The following is a 15050-nucleotide window of genomic DNA, read 5'->3' on the forward strand; positions in this document are numbered from 1 at the left end:
TGATTTAACTTTTTTTTTCTTTCAAATACTGAAAACAGTGAAAATTGTCACCAAGTTATCTTGGTGAGACTGCCTGTGGTGGGAGGTTTCATCTACATGGCTGACAACATAAAGAAGGGGCAGGATGTCAGGACCATCATTTCCACAGTTGAAGGGCTTTGACTCAGTAGGCTGTCAAGGAGCTAAGTTGGTGGGCTAGTAGGGAACTTTCAAACAGCCTTATCAAAAATCTGTCCAAACTGATTTTTATTTTTCCCCCACAAAGAGTTCTGTTTTCAGCAAAAGAACAAATTCTAAGTGATTTCCACCCCCCCCCTCCCCCCGCCAAACCAGTTCTAGAATTTACATTGTGAAAGTCAGGTTCAAAATGATTCAATAGTGGAATATTCATATTTATGTTCTAGGGAAAGGAATTAAACCTTAAATATTGGAAATTATGTAAGTTATTTTTGGTGCTCATATGCAGAGCCTAGTTAGCATTGCCCAGAAAGTTAACTACTTATTCATCCTCTTTAGGTCCACAAACATGAATGAATTGGTGTCATTGCTCAATGGGTTTTACAAAAATAATACTAAGAAAATGTGTTACCTTCAGTATGATTGATGCTGTAGCACAAAGAAAGGATGAGGAATGTATGGGGTAATTTACTTTCACTTGCAAAAAAAAAAAAAAAAGAAGCTGCATTGAAAATCTATCAGCAGAAAATTAAAGAAAAGCTGAAATAAGCAGCCACGTTAGTCTTCAGTAGCAATGCTGAAACTGAAAAAGTGAAGGCTTTGAAAAATTGAAATGCAAATAAATAACAGCAAAGAATAGCCAGTTTAATTTAATTTTGATGCTGTATATAAAATGATGTCCTGTTTTAATAGAATAGACCACGTGACACGTTTTTTCTTTTCATTTGTATCACAAGATTGCTTCCTTCCATTTTATGAAACAGTGTTGTTTTGTTACACCGTAGCAACCAACCTTACTGAGATGCAAACATTGATCTCTACCCAGTTTCATATATATTTTAGTGAATTTCATAGAGTTTGCATTCTGTTCTAGTTACATTTATATGAAAGATTCTGCATACAAGAAGGGGGAAAATCTGAATCTATTGTCTCAGTGATTCTACTACATAAATCTGCCACCATGGAAGATCTAAATAGAATGCATTTTTAATTTTACATGAGGCAAAGATGAAAACTCAGTATGAAAACCAGAGGCTTTCTCTTTTCATGTAAAGACAGTGATGGTTGTTTTCAGTATGAAAATTAACAGTAAATAGATCTTACATCAGTTTAATTATTATTATTTTTAATTGTGGAAATTAACAAGCTTTATCAAGCACATGGCAGTCTGCCTATTTTCTCCTTAAGGAAAAGGGGTATTTATGTATGAGAGCATATTGCTGAATTTCTGAAGGAAAGGAGGGCCAGATCTGGTAAATAACTTGATGAAGATCTATAGAGACTGGGATATGAAAAGGCTGGGACTGTTTAATGTGCCTTTAAGGCAACAGCTTGGAAAGTGACAACGTTTCTTGCCCAAGCTCCTTTTCACAACACTTATGTGAACATACGTCCCTTAGAGTCAGATACAAACCCATCACCTTGTTTGGGTGGGAAGCACTGATCACAGGCATGTTTCTGCAATGCTACCCCTTTCAGTGATGTGGATGCATTTGGTGCCTTCGAATCCAAAACACAGACCTCCACTTGAACATAGGTATATATAATTTTTTTTTTTTTCCAAAAGAAGTACTTTCTTTCTGCTATAGGAAGAAAAGTTAGTTGTTTGAGAAATGCTGTATTTTTTTCTAGCCTAACCTTTTAGTAAGAGAAGTCACTCTGGAAATGTGTCAGACTATGAAGATTCAAATTCCTAGGCATTTTTGGCAGGTGAGGACAATTCAGGATGCCTTAGAGGGGAAATAGGAGGAAATAACTATAGACCTGTGTTTATCACACTAATCTCAGAGAATATTGTTCAGGCTGGTATGGTGCTGTGTTTTGGATTTAGGATGAAGATAATGCTGATAACACTGATGTTTCAGTTGTTGCAGAGCAATGTTTACTGAAAAAGTCAGGGACTTTTCAGCTTCTCGCTCTGCCCTGCCAGTGTGGAGGCTGCAGGGGCACCAAAAGCTGGGAGGGGACAGACCAAGGACAGCTGACTCAAACTGACCAAAGGAATGTTCCATACCATATGGTGTCATGCTGAACAATAAATATGGGAGGAGTTGTCTGGGGAGTGGGGTGAGGGGAGGTAGGAAGAGAAGGATGCTGTGCGGGGTCTAGCTGGGCATTTGTCAGCAAGTAGTGAGAAATTGCATTGTGTGTCACTTGCTTTGTGTATACTTTTATTATTATTGTTGTTGTTGTTTATTAACGATGATTATTATCTCTTGCTTTTATGTTCTATTAAACTGACTTTATCTCAAACCTTTTTTCCCCAATTCTCTTCCCCATCCCACTGTATGGTGTGGGGAGGGTGAGTGAATGGGTATGCAGTGCTTAGTTGCCTGCTGGGTTAAACCACAATACAAAGTTAACAAAGTTAACTGCCCAGTTTAAGTGGCTGTTTAAGACTTGTAATGCCAATTGGCAAAAACCTCAGCTGTACCAATTTATAAATGGAGAGAAAAGAAACAGTCCTACCTCTTGCAAGAGATTAGAAAAACTTTCTCAAAGGTGGAAGGAGTCAGGAAGAAACTCAAGGGTGTCTTCAACTTGGTGTCCGGTTGAGAGGTGATACGTGGGCTTCCAAGACTTTTTGTATCTATGTTATTTTGTGAGCTGAGCTGTAACTTGTTTATGAAAGCTAGGGAAATTTCAATAGGAATTTTTTTTTTTTTTTTGTGAAACGAATACAATTTGGGCAAGCATCCAAATGACAGGGAATATTTCATCCCAAAGGCTAACTTACATGGCACAACCTACATCTATAGAGCTAAATTCTTTTACCCTTAACTCATCTATATTTTTGTATTAACTGGGAGTTTGTGTCTGAGTTTTTTGAGAGAGTGATAATTGGTAGGAACTAAAAGTATAGCATGGAATATGCTAAAATTAAACAATGAGGGTAATGATAGGATAGTGACTTCAGGTTTGCTTTGACACAGTTTTGTTTCCTGTAGTGCACACAAGGGTTTGAAGAGAAATTCATAGCCTTGGTTGAACAGTACCCCACAGGCAAGTTTCCTGTCTCATCCCTGTTCTAGCCTCATCTATGGTATGTGACAGAACAGCAGGTAGACTGATAGTGTAGGTCAGGTTGATTTATAGCATCACTAGGCACTCCTTGTCTGCTGAGCAAGAAGGTTTCTCTACAACTTGTGCAGTGAATTCTCTTGTATTTCAGCAGATCCTGTGCAAGGGGGCTTGACCGATGTTTTATGGTTTGGAGGACAGTGTCCTTAATGCATAAATACTTCCAGCTAGTTTTCTTGAAGGCAGATTATTTCATGCTGATTTACAGGGTCAATTGATTTTATGCTTATATGACTCATAAGAAATCCAGGAAGAAATGGCCCCTCTGGTGTAAATGGAAAATGCACATTCATTTAATGTATATGAATAAAATTTGTTTTATATATTAAAAAATAGGCTGACTTTTAAGGTATGGAGTTCTTACTGGCAAAATAAAAAGAACTCCAAGGGTACAAGACCCCTATGTCTCACAGGACGGTAGTGGGACTGATAAAGAACACAAAAAAACAGAGTATAATAATATTTTTACCTGTACATTTTTGCCTATAATATTTATTATTATTATTTTTAATTCTGTTCTAATACATTTTTTTTTTTTAATTTCTGTCCTAAAATCAGTGGTACTTCCGTGACCCTACTACTTTGGAATGAAATGACAGTTCATTGCCATGAACACTATGGTATGACTCAGACCTGTGAGAGTCTTCCTTTCTGTAGGAATAAAACCTACTCAGTGTTGTCCCATAAGCTAATTCCAGCTCTAGACCCACCTGTAGTTAGAAAACTGCAGCCTGACCTGAATGGAAAGCATTCACTTCTGCAATCTGCAAGCTTCACTTCTGCCCTCACTGTGTGTGACGTAGCCTTGACCAGTAACACAACAGCTCAAACCCCAAGACCTCAACCAAATATTTTCACCCCAGCATCCACCATACCATCTTGTTTATCTTCAAGAATGGACTTGAAGACAGAGACTCCCTCATACCAGCTTCCTTCTCAGATGTGTGGGTTTATAGAAAGCAGTAAAAAGTATAATTTTCCTTCAGTGAATTGCCAGTATTTAGTGTGAAGCTGGGTGAAAGTTGCTGAAATAAGGTTAAGGTTCAAGATTGTGTTTGGGATTGGTTTAGAATAGGATAAAAGAAGAGTGAAGAGCTAAACTTCCTCTAACTTTCAGGATGGTCTTTGGCATAGTTACTGACTCATATCAGCTGGATTAAATGATTTATCATTTCTTTTCAGATTTATTGGTTTATGATAATGCTTGCAGGGATTAGAGATTGAACCAAGAGTGAGGCAAAGCTTAGTGTGTCTAAATATAGCATTAAAATTTCCAAATGCCTCTGCCACCAGCCAGGACAGACTACAACAGAGACAAATAAATTGGCACTCAGAGTGTATTCTGAAATACCAGTTCTTTAATGCCTGGAGCTCTGAACTCTCACCCTCACACAAGCACAAACCCCAAAACTACCCCTGACCATTTCCAGTCTTACCCTCCAATAAATATGAGACATTTACCACTGCAAACACTCCATCCTATTAACTCACCATATTTTTCAGAAATTAGCAATAAACTGAATTCCGCAGCCCCTTTAGTCCATAGCATTACCTTAACCCTAGACATACTTTTTCCTGATTAGTATTTGCACTACCATGTTAAATTTCCCAGACCAAATCAGTTAATCAGCCTACCTAACAGCCCATTATGAAGCCCTGTGGACCATGCTGTCTGAAGTAATATAAGGAGATTTCTATCCAGGCTGAAGAAGCTTGTTCTGCCAGAGGTGATAGTAGTATATGAAGTTAGACATGGGCCACAGTGATGCTTAAGCTTAGAGCTGGCTTGATTTTAGGGTGTGGGGAAGGCTAACTAGGACTTGGCTTACCGATCTGTTCTTTAGCACTTGTTTAATGTAGGAAGACTCTGAGATGATCAGTCAGGATAGATGGGTATAAGGTATAAGGACAGAAGCTGTTTTTGGAGGCGAGGAACTGTAGTCCTTGATTAATTCCTATGTTTTTCAAATCTGATGAAATCAGGAAAAGGGCTGCTGCTGCCAGAAGCTTAAGATCTCATTGTACTTACGGGATTGGTAATTCCCACATAACAAAACCACTATGCTTGAACAAATCCATGTCTTTTGTTTAGCTTCAGATAATGATGCTTTTGAAATGATTAAGACCAACCTTACAGTTGGCAAGAGGGTTGGGATTCAGAGAAAAAACATCTGAAGAACTGGCTTGTTATAGTTTTCTGCAGAGGTCACCAAGCTGAGGTAATGGGTAGTGAATGTTGTCTGGTCAACCAGGTGGTGTATTGGGATCACTGGGTCACGCTCAAACTACCGGTTGATTGGGAAAATGAACATGGGGACATTTTCCCTTCCTGTTCATGGACTCCACCCTTTGTGAAGTTGTCTGGGTTTCTTCCTAATGCATTTTAACAGATGAGATTTGTCACTCAGAAATCCTCTGTTGCCTGCTGCTCTTTTAAAAACTGCTAAGAAAGAGCACTCTTACAGAGTATTGCTGTTTAAAACTGAATGGTGGCTTAACGTGCATTAATTTATCAGGAAGTTTACTCCTAAGGTGAAAAGAGGCAAATAACTTTAAGATATATTACAGATTATATTCTATTTCAGTGGGAATTGGAGGCACTCGATGTCTTGCAGGATCAGTAGTTTAATATCCACAAATGGGATAAATGGTGAGCCAGAAAAGTGTATCCTCTTTGTCAGGAGAATTTCAGCAACATTAAGCACTTCTAGGTTGAGAACTGTGTTTTTCCAGAGGAATGAATTCAGTCCTACTGCCAATGCCATTTTACACAAGGCTGGGTAAGACCTTCCTGAGTGCAAGAATCTTTCAGTGGAAGGAAATGAAAAAAAGTTTCTTAGTTTTTCCTCCCTCCTATGGAATGAAATACTGTCTGTTGGGTATGTGACATGTCCCTGACATTTGCATATGAGATCTGTGTAAAGGGGCAAGTACAGAAATAATTCTTGGCAAAGTTATTTGGCCTGATCTTGCTGTTTGTGTACAGGAGAGTCCCAGAATAGTATGAGCTCATGTCTGTTGACTGAAAACTCCAGAGATCCATAAATTGCTTACAAAGACTAGACCACTTATTTGAATGTTTTTTATTTGTAATAATAAATTGATATGTTCATAAACAGATTAATAATTTCAGTTTTCAATACATAATTTTGGATCTGTTTTATTTTGGAAAACCTCATTTCACATGAGGTCCATAAAGAATCAAATGGGAGTTACACGGTTACTAAGTTTGTGCTCTTCAAAGCTACATAATTCTAAAGTGTGAAAAGGCTAATCTGATATGCATTCTTGTTATTTTTAATGCATAAGTCTTTTGATATCAGAGTATTACAAATCTCTCAGAGGGGAGCCATTATCCAATGTTTATGCAAAACTACACAAATACTCTGTCATCCCTCTGCAAGATTTGCTTTCTCTTGCTGGACATTCTGCAGTGATAATAACCAGGCAGCACTCACTTATGAAATTTACAGAAAGATTATATATTCCCTAAATTGAATGGACTGCAGGCAGGGCTAGGATGCTGCTAGGGAAATAAAGACAAAGAATGCTTTTTCTTTTGTTCCCTCACTAGTTTTTTAATATAAAATGCATTATATTTGGTATTTAAATAAATTAACTGGCAGCTGTAAGAGATCAACTTTATAACATTCAGCAAAGTCTTTGATATTTGCAAACATAAAGGTCTTAGTAGAATACCCATTAAAAACATGAAAAAATGAATGTAATACTTTGCAATCCAGGTTAAGTCAGGTTTGTGGGGACATGTAAAACCTTTTACTAGACCAGCTGATATAATTAGAAAAATAGACGAATTTAAAAGCATGAAAACCTTTCTACAGGTTTAAAATACAAGACATCAAACTTCAAAACCAAGTACTATTGGAGAATAATTGCTCAGAATTTGGCTTGCTTATTAGAGACTGAGAAAAAAGTTGGTTAGCATCAGTAGAGCAAGATGTTCCAAGGGAATACCGTAGCAAGGGAAGAGCCCAGGTGGTGCTGATACTGGGGGCAAAAGGGAATTATTTTCTGATAGACACTTAATGATTAGTTACAGGTTGAAAAGGGAAAAAGAAAATCACAGCCGGCCACAAAAGCAGAATCTTGTTTGGGTCTTTGATTTTTAACGTCCAAGGCAGTTACAAAAAAGGTAACTTTTCTTATAGTGGTGTTGTACTGCACAGAAACTCAAGTTTGCATTTTCCTGTGCAACAGTATATACAGTGTTTGTATATAGATAAAGAAGTATTTTTAAATAGAAAGGGCTGTTGTCTTTGATACTATTAGGAAAACAAGCTAATTACATGTCACATTAGGTACTCTCAGAGGCTCTGCCCTTTGACATAGGCATTTCTACAGAGTAGGAAAATCAATGGTACAGAGGATCACAGGGTTAAGAAAATAACTGTCCATCAGTTTTATTAAAGAGCTGTGCACTGGATGTATGCCAGATAAAGTGTATCTTTCCCTAGAGTCACTGAAGAGTCTCTTGCCATGCAATACTGCCTTAAAGAGCATTGGACTCTTTGAAGGACTTTTTTTTTTTTTTTCTTGGTAACTCATCAGTGACACATTCCATCAGGTTTTCTATGTGGGGAAAAAAAATATCCTATAAATAATAAAACCTGTTTTCACCCACAGGAATTGTTACTCGAATTTTTGAACTCTCCTTTGTGACACCAGATAATGAAACCAATGGCTCAGAATACTATGTCAAAATGATACAGTGACTATATGTGATTTATTATTTGATTGTGTGTTTATGGTGGTGTAGACCAACAAAAGAGTTTTTTACTGCCTTCTTCCCCCTCCCCCCCAATCTTATTTTTTCTACAATTTAAACAAATATTACCTCATAGGTACATATCATTTTCCATTATAATATCACAGAGAGGTTTCATATCTCTGCACCATGCAAGAAAAGGAAGATGTATGAGAGGAACATGGTTCAGCAGAAAGCTGTGTGTTTAAAGGATGAAAGGATAGAGTCTTGAGGGAGTAGATCAGGGAGAAAGGATTTAAACCTATTGCTTCCACACTTTCCCCTAAAAAACTAACATTGTTTATGGATGAAATGAAGTTTGACTTTTCAGGACAAGGGAGCAATAGCAGGGAACTGTCTGTATTTTCAGCACAGCCTGAAAAATTCCCTCCAAGTGTCTAGGAAAGAAATGCTAAACACAGATGGAGTAGTGATATACTGGGCTGGGGGAGCTGCCCAGACTGTTTGTTGTTCCAAGTATTTGATTTTGTGAACACCAATAAAGCCTTTTTCATTGACCTCTGAAGGATTAATTTCTTAATTTAACACTCACTGGCAAAGATGCCTGCAAGGAGGAAAAAAAGAAAAAAAAGGATGTGTATGTAATGAATTGCAGTGTTTATATTTTGCATGAGGCACAAGAACCATAATCTGCTGATTGGAGTTGAATTTGAAAAGTGCTAATTCATGAGCTTTGACATTCTAATTATTTTGTTATTAATACATTCTACATCCACCTGTACTGCTGTCTTAGCATCATTTCAATAGCCCTGCTAAACAGCACTAAGCACAGACAATGGGAAATGCCATATCACTCTGCATTTCTCTAAAGGAGGATATGGAAAATTTAATGAGACTTTTATTTGATTTAAGGTGGCTGCTTTTCAAAGAAGTGCAAGGTGTTGTTAAATTGTGCTGACAAGGAAGGTAAAAAGTGAACAAAAATTCAATTCTATTGAAATTTTAGACTTGTTCAACCAATAATTTTTGTGCATGGCATATTTATGGGTGGCTTCCTGCAAATGGCTTAATATTTCTTAAAAGTGTTGCATTAATTTTTAGTTATAAATTATTCTTTTTCTTTCTCTCTCTGCTGAATGGATTTAGCCATACAGATAATTATCTACGTTGTGTTGTTCTGTAATTAAAGCATGTAAGAAGGGAAACAAACATAAAGCGCCTGAAAAATGTTTTTCAAGGAGTAACTTTTAACTGGTTAAAGTGAAATTATTAAAGAAATAAAGTAGTGATATAAACTTAATGTTGTAACATGCAGCCTGAGTAATATGGTAATTTGAGATCATTTTCATTGGAGTGACCAAAAAAGCCAGTGTGTTTAAAAGCAGACTGGCATTAAGACAGTGCAACTGCCTGGATTTGCATATGGTAGGGCTGTCTAATAAAATACTGAAAGTTCTCTTATCTGATACTAAAACCACTTCTGTTAATGCAGTTCAGCCAATCCGCCTGTGCTGTGCTGGAGACCCTGGGATGCTGATCTGTGGCAATGCAGTGCGCTGAGAGCGGAACTGCAGCATGACTCTCCTTATGGGCTTGCAGATTTCTGTGCTAGATATACCTAGGAAGGGCAAAGACGATTTTTAAACCAATCCTAACTTCTCCTATTTTGCCACCTGTCATGTGAGGAATGAAAAGGGGAAACAATGGCAACACTGGGAGCCCTGGAGATCCAACTCTCTCTGTCCAGAAGTCTTTGGCAACAAATGATATCACTTTTAGTACTCCTAATAATTCCCCTTGGTGGCATTAAAGGTGCACTATTTCTGGAAATTTCTATTCTGAAAACATCAAAGAACATCTCTTCAAGATATAATCACTCACTAGTTAGTATATATAAGATGAAGCATGCACTTTTATCTTTTCATTACTTTTTTAAGCAATTTAGTGGTATGTTTTAGGTTGTAATAAGTAATGAGTCTGAGTGCCTACTTTATTTCATGGACTTTTTCTTAATGCATACAATAGTTATACAATCTTTCCTGGGGCTACTTCTCAAGAATGTAATTTGTTTTTTCTTCCAGGGTCCACAGTCCATTTGTTTTTTCTTCCACATAAAGATGATTGCTTTGTAATGATGAAGGAATATTCATATGAACAAATAATTTTTATTAACAGGGGCTAAAATATAGACTTTTTAAAGGCCATTACAATATGATTAGTGATGCAGAAAACTTCAGAATTTGTCTTTATTTATTTATTTTTTTCTCTTCCAAACTCCTTTCTGGAAGCTTTGCTAGTTCATTTTTAGTGCGACGATAGATATCTTACTTTAGTGGAAGGAAAGGACTTTTTGTCTCCAAGCATAATAATGCAGTAGAAATTGAATCAGTAATATCAACATTTTTGTGTTTGTTACCGACCTATCCTGCCTGTCTGGGAGTGACTGTACTAAACTCTCTTTTGACATTTATATGGCTATTATATCAGAAACACATTTTAGAATTCACTTGACTTCTTAAAGAGCTGCAGGTGGGAAAAGTAATTTTCTTAGTGCTCTCAAAACCAACCTTCATGTGCAGCAGCTCAGCTTGGGAATGATTTTCAAGTTAACAACAATTTTAGCCCAGTCTAAAAAAATGTAGAGCCTTACAATTAACCAGAATTGCTTAATATATGCTTACTATGAAAATGGTGGAAAAATATCATTTACAGATATTTTCTGGTCTCCATAATTATATATATATATAAAATATATTTATATATATATTTTATAGGTCTGACTATAAGTTGTGAGCTCATATGAGTGGAATGCTGTGATCCCCCAGCAACTTTGTCAATGACACCAAGCTGTGTGGTGTCGTTGACATGCTGGATGGAAGGGATGCCATTCAGAGGGACCTGGACAGGTTTGAGAGGTGGGCCTGTGTGAACCTCGTGGAGTTCAACAAGGCCAAGTGCAAGTAAGTATATATACATATGTCAGCCAGATATTACTGAGTATTCTGGAACCAACTATAAACTCTCTAAGCTGTCTTCTACAGGGGGCTTTAAATTAGTCTGCTTATATAAACAGAAAAGATAAAGAAGTAGCCTGGTGTATTGAAATGAAAATATGGAGAAATGAAGATATGTGGTTCATTAATGGGAGAAATAGAAATAATAGGAAAAGACTATATGACTACAAAAACTTTAAAAAAAATTTAAATAAACACTTTCTTACACATGGTGGAGAAGATGGTAGTACTTAGATAAGTACTAAGACTTCTGCTTATACGTGAGGAAGAAACTCAACTAAGTACTAGCACTGGAAGAAAAAGGCTTTAACTGTGGAGTAATTAAGAAAAACTTTTAATTAATTCTATTAGTTTTCAAGCCTGTTTAATGCAGCTTAGAAATGAAATGTTGGATATTAATGTTCAAATGAAAGCGTGAAATCTGTTAAAAGAAAGACTTATAAAACATTAAATTCACAGTAGAAAAGATAATAATGTTTAATACATTTTTTTTAAATGTATTGCCCAGATGCAATTCAATCTAATTTGAAACTGGACCAAGATGTTGTTTATATGTTTTTTTAATCATGAAAATGAAATTATTCATTTGATAGTATATTTACTTATGATTTAATGGACTAGAGATCTTCTGCACATTTGTACATATTTCCCTCTCTACTAGGCTACCAATTAGAAGACCATGAGTTATGAGCTCTGTATGTTAAAAACATAACCTCTTGGTTTGTAAACTTATTCAAACAGGAGCTATCTGGCATGTGAAAGCAGGCAGAAAACAAAACACAGTAGTTGCACCTGGTTGCTTGAACTGACAGTTTTCTGTCCAATAAGTTGCAGTTCTCTTCAAATAGGAATTTTCCTTTTGAATATGTAGTCCTGAAATGGCTACTGTGATTATGCTAATATCAAAGAGAACTTTAGGTACTAAACTTTTCTGTAAAAATACATTCTTGAAACATATTTGGAGAAAAGTCTCGTACAGAGAGCCCTTCATTAGGTACCATTTATTTTTCTCTCAGACTCATGGACTGAGATTAACAAGGAAACAGAGACTGACACCATTTACTACAAGCAGACTTGTGCCAACTTCCAATTTCTGGAATAGAAAAATCAGTCTGAAGATCTGGGAGAGAAAATGAAGCAATTAACAAGTAAATTGATTCCAACTGATCTACTTGGAAAAGTGGCCATCACTTCTCAGACCTTAGAAGAGCTTTGTTGTTGTCCACAATTTACATTGTCTGATGCCATTTAGTTACAATATTTATAGGTAATGTAAGTATGTAAATCTGATATGAAAGCAATTATGTATATTTTTTTCTTATTTGTTATTTCTTGCATTTTTTTGAAATGATAGTCGCAAGAAATCCCATCTATCAGTGGTGCAAAAAAGTCATTGTCACTTTGCCTAAAAATAAGCTTACTTCATTTGTATTCTGCACTGATGCTGTACCTCACACAAACAACATATGATCACCTTGATAAGGAACAACTCAAAGTCAGCCCACCTTTTCAAGTATTTTAAAAAAAGTTATATTTTTCAAAATTTGGTATCTGATCTCATATGTTTTTCATCTCAGTGTCCCTCTGATATCAAGCATCTATTTATTTTCATTGTTAAACTTTTGTTTCACTGAAAGAAATAAATAAGCCTGATGATTTCTGACAAGTCCACTCACATGGAATTTAAAAAGCTTTTGTGGGAACTTAAAATAAATCTCAACACAAAATTCCCTGGGGAGGAGGGAAAAAAGAATTATCGACAGCTCATATTGGTTTGTGAATATTAGTCTTGAGATCCAAATCAGGTCCAAACTTTCTGTAGTCTATAATTAATACCAGCAATAACCCGATGATACTTCAGTAGTGCCCCACAGCTCATATGAGTTATGGTATCATCAAATCTACATGTTCACAAAAGATCCTACTTCATCTATAGGAAAAAATGAACAAGTAATCTTTATGGTTGAAAGTCAATTCATTAATCTTCCCTGTCATATATCAAAATGCTGCATTTAGCAATGGTAGATTTAGAAGTGAAAGTGTAGAAAGCATGACTATAATAATCATATATTTCATATCAGGGTTAGTTATGGGTCTGCAATGCAGGAAAGGGATATCTTTTCACTCAGTTTGGTTCTGCCAGAAAAGTCAGAAAATAATGTGTTCTAAAGTGATTTATTCATTTATTTATTTTAAATTGTGGTCATATAGAAGATCATTTATCCTTGTTTTAAATGCTCTAAGAATGACCAGCTTGTATGTATTATGATAGCAGTCTTGCAGTACATGCTAGACCTACTAAGAAAGGCTATCATGTACATCTTTTCACCTTTCTCTTTTCAGAAAGAGTTCTCTTTTGTCTTCTGTCATCTTTTTTCTCCTAGTGCCATCCACTATGAGAGCAGGAGACTACTGTTTTCACTAACGTTGTGAGATTAGGGGTTGAGTTTGGTGCAGACAAGAAAATGATGTAAATTAGAGAAATGATAAATTATGGGAAGGTGAAGCCTGTCATGTCAACAGGTGCCCTGTTCATATTATCTACAGACATGCATTAGACATGCAAGCATCCTAAGCATCCGTGGTATGAATAAAGACAATGTGCTCCATACTGAGATGCCCACAGTGGAATGACCCAAGAAAGCAGTGAAGAGGTGTGCATTGAAGAAATACCTGGTGATGAAACAGGTGGTTTACATTATTCTTTGGTGAAGGGCTGTATTTATATGAGCCTTGTTGAGGTTAGAAAAGCAGAAAGTGGGAGGAACTTGAAATATATATATATATATATATATATACATATTTTTTCCTGTGGGTTATTTTTAATCACAGTCATTTAGCAAGATTCTCTATTGTGTGTCCTCCACAAACTGCTGTCTGTCTGTGAGGATGGGATGTCAACAGAGGAGCAAAAATAAATTAAGGAAGTGGGAAATCCAAGACCTTCTTGAACTAGATTTGCCACCAACTCAGTACATCGTGAAATAAATCTTGAACTAGTGTAAATTTTTCTAAGAGTTTTGACAATGTATAAATTACATTTATAAGCTGGTCTGATTGATAATCTGAATTTATTTTTGTTCTATCAATGATAAGTCCATAATATGGCATCCTTTTAAAATGAGTCAAGTACTGGGAATGAAAGCTTATTATACACGGGGATGTACATTACCATTACAGTTTTAAGGGGCTGAGAGACCACTACTGAAGCTGCAAAAAGGATCTGTTCTAGTTTCAATTGGGTGATGAAGGGTAGAGGGTTGGAGTGTCTAAACTCAGTCAACATGCTTTTCACTTGATTTAGGAAAGAGCTAATCCTGCTAATTGCCTGCCTGAGGTCGAAAGAGTAACAAAGATATTTTTGAAAAGGGAAAATATATCCAGGCTTAATTTTGAAAGGGCAATGATTGTGACAGAGCAAGAAAAAGAGCTGACACTACATATGCAGACAATTACCCTTTTCAAAACACATCTGTGAGAATAGGCCAGGTAACTTATGTCAGATGCTGAACTCGAGCCCATCTGCAACAGGGATTAACATGGCAAGGAATGAAATACATCCATTGCAGTCCACACCCCTGCCTTGTCTGTGGATGAACAGTGAGTTTATGTGCCTGACTCCTATCAGCCCTGTTCCACATGCACTGCATGGATGACCAGTGTGGAGATGACCTTTGCTTTAGCACGTGCATGGCAAGTCTGAGACATCACACAATGATGAACTCACTGTCTAGGCACTGTACAGTTCTTGCACAGATATTTCAGTCTCAGAAATCTGAGACAGAAATATGAACCCCTACGGTGGTAAATCACCATTTTTCTTACTGAACCCAAAGACTGATGAAGCTCAAGTTGGCTTCAAGCCTTTACGTGAACAATGGAGATGTTTGGGCCGTGGAAAGTCTGGAAGACTTAAATCTCTTCAAATTGTGGAGATTTCAGGTATATAAAAGGACATAACAAATGAGAGCTGAACAGATGTTAGATATTTATATTTTCTTTGTTATATTTCTTGAATCCGTCACTATTTACCAGATATGGTGTTAAATGTT

The 15050-nt window shown here is 36.5% G+C and overlaps 1 long non-coding RNA gene across 3 annotated transcripts in view; it reads left to right on the forward strand.

The window, feature by feature from the left end:
* Positions 1–13194, forward strand: part of LOC308190298 — a 50486-nt gene extending 37292 nt beyond the window's left edge. For all 3 annotated transcript variants that reach the window (XR_013947051.1, XR_013947052.1, XR_013947053.1), the window contains 2 exons: positions 10759–10944; positions 12015–13194. This is a non-coding gene — a long non-coding RNA (uncharacterized lncRNA). The remainder of the gene's footprint in view (positions 1–10758; positions 10945–12014) is intronic.
* Positions 13195–15050: the final 1856 nt, after the last annotated feature.

This window comes from Anser brachyrhynchus (assembly GCF_964034855.1).
Source record: "Anser brachyrhynchus genome assembly, chromosome: 2".
Taxonomy (NCBI): Eukaryota; Metazoa; Chordata; class Aves; order Anseriformes; family Anatidae; genus Anser; species Anser brachyrhynchus.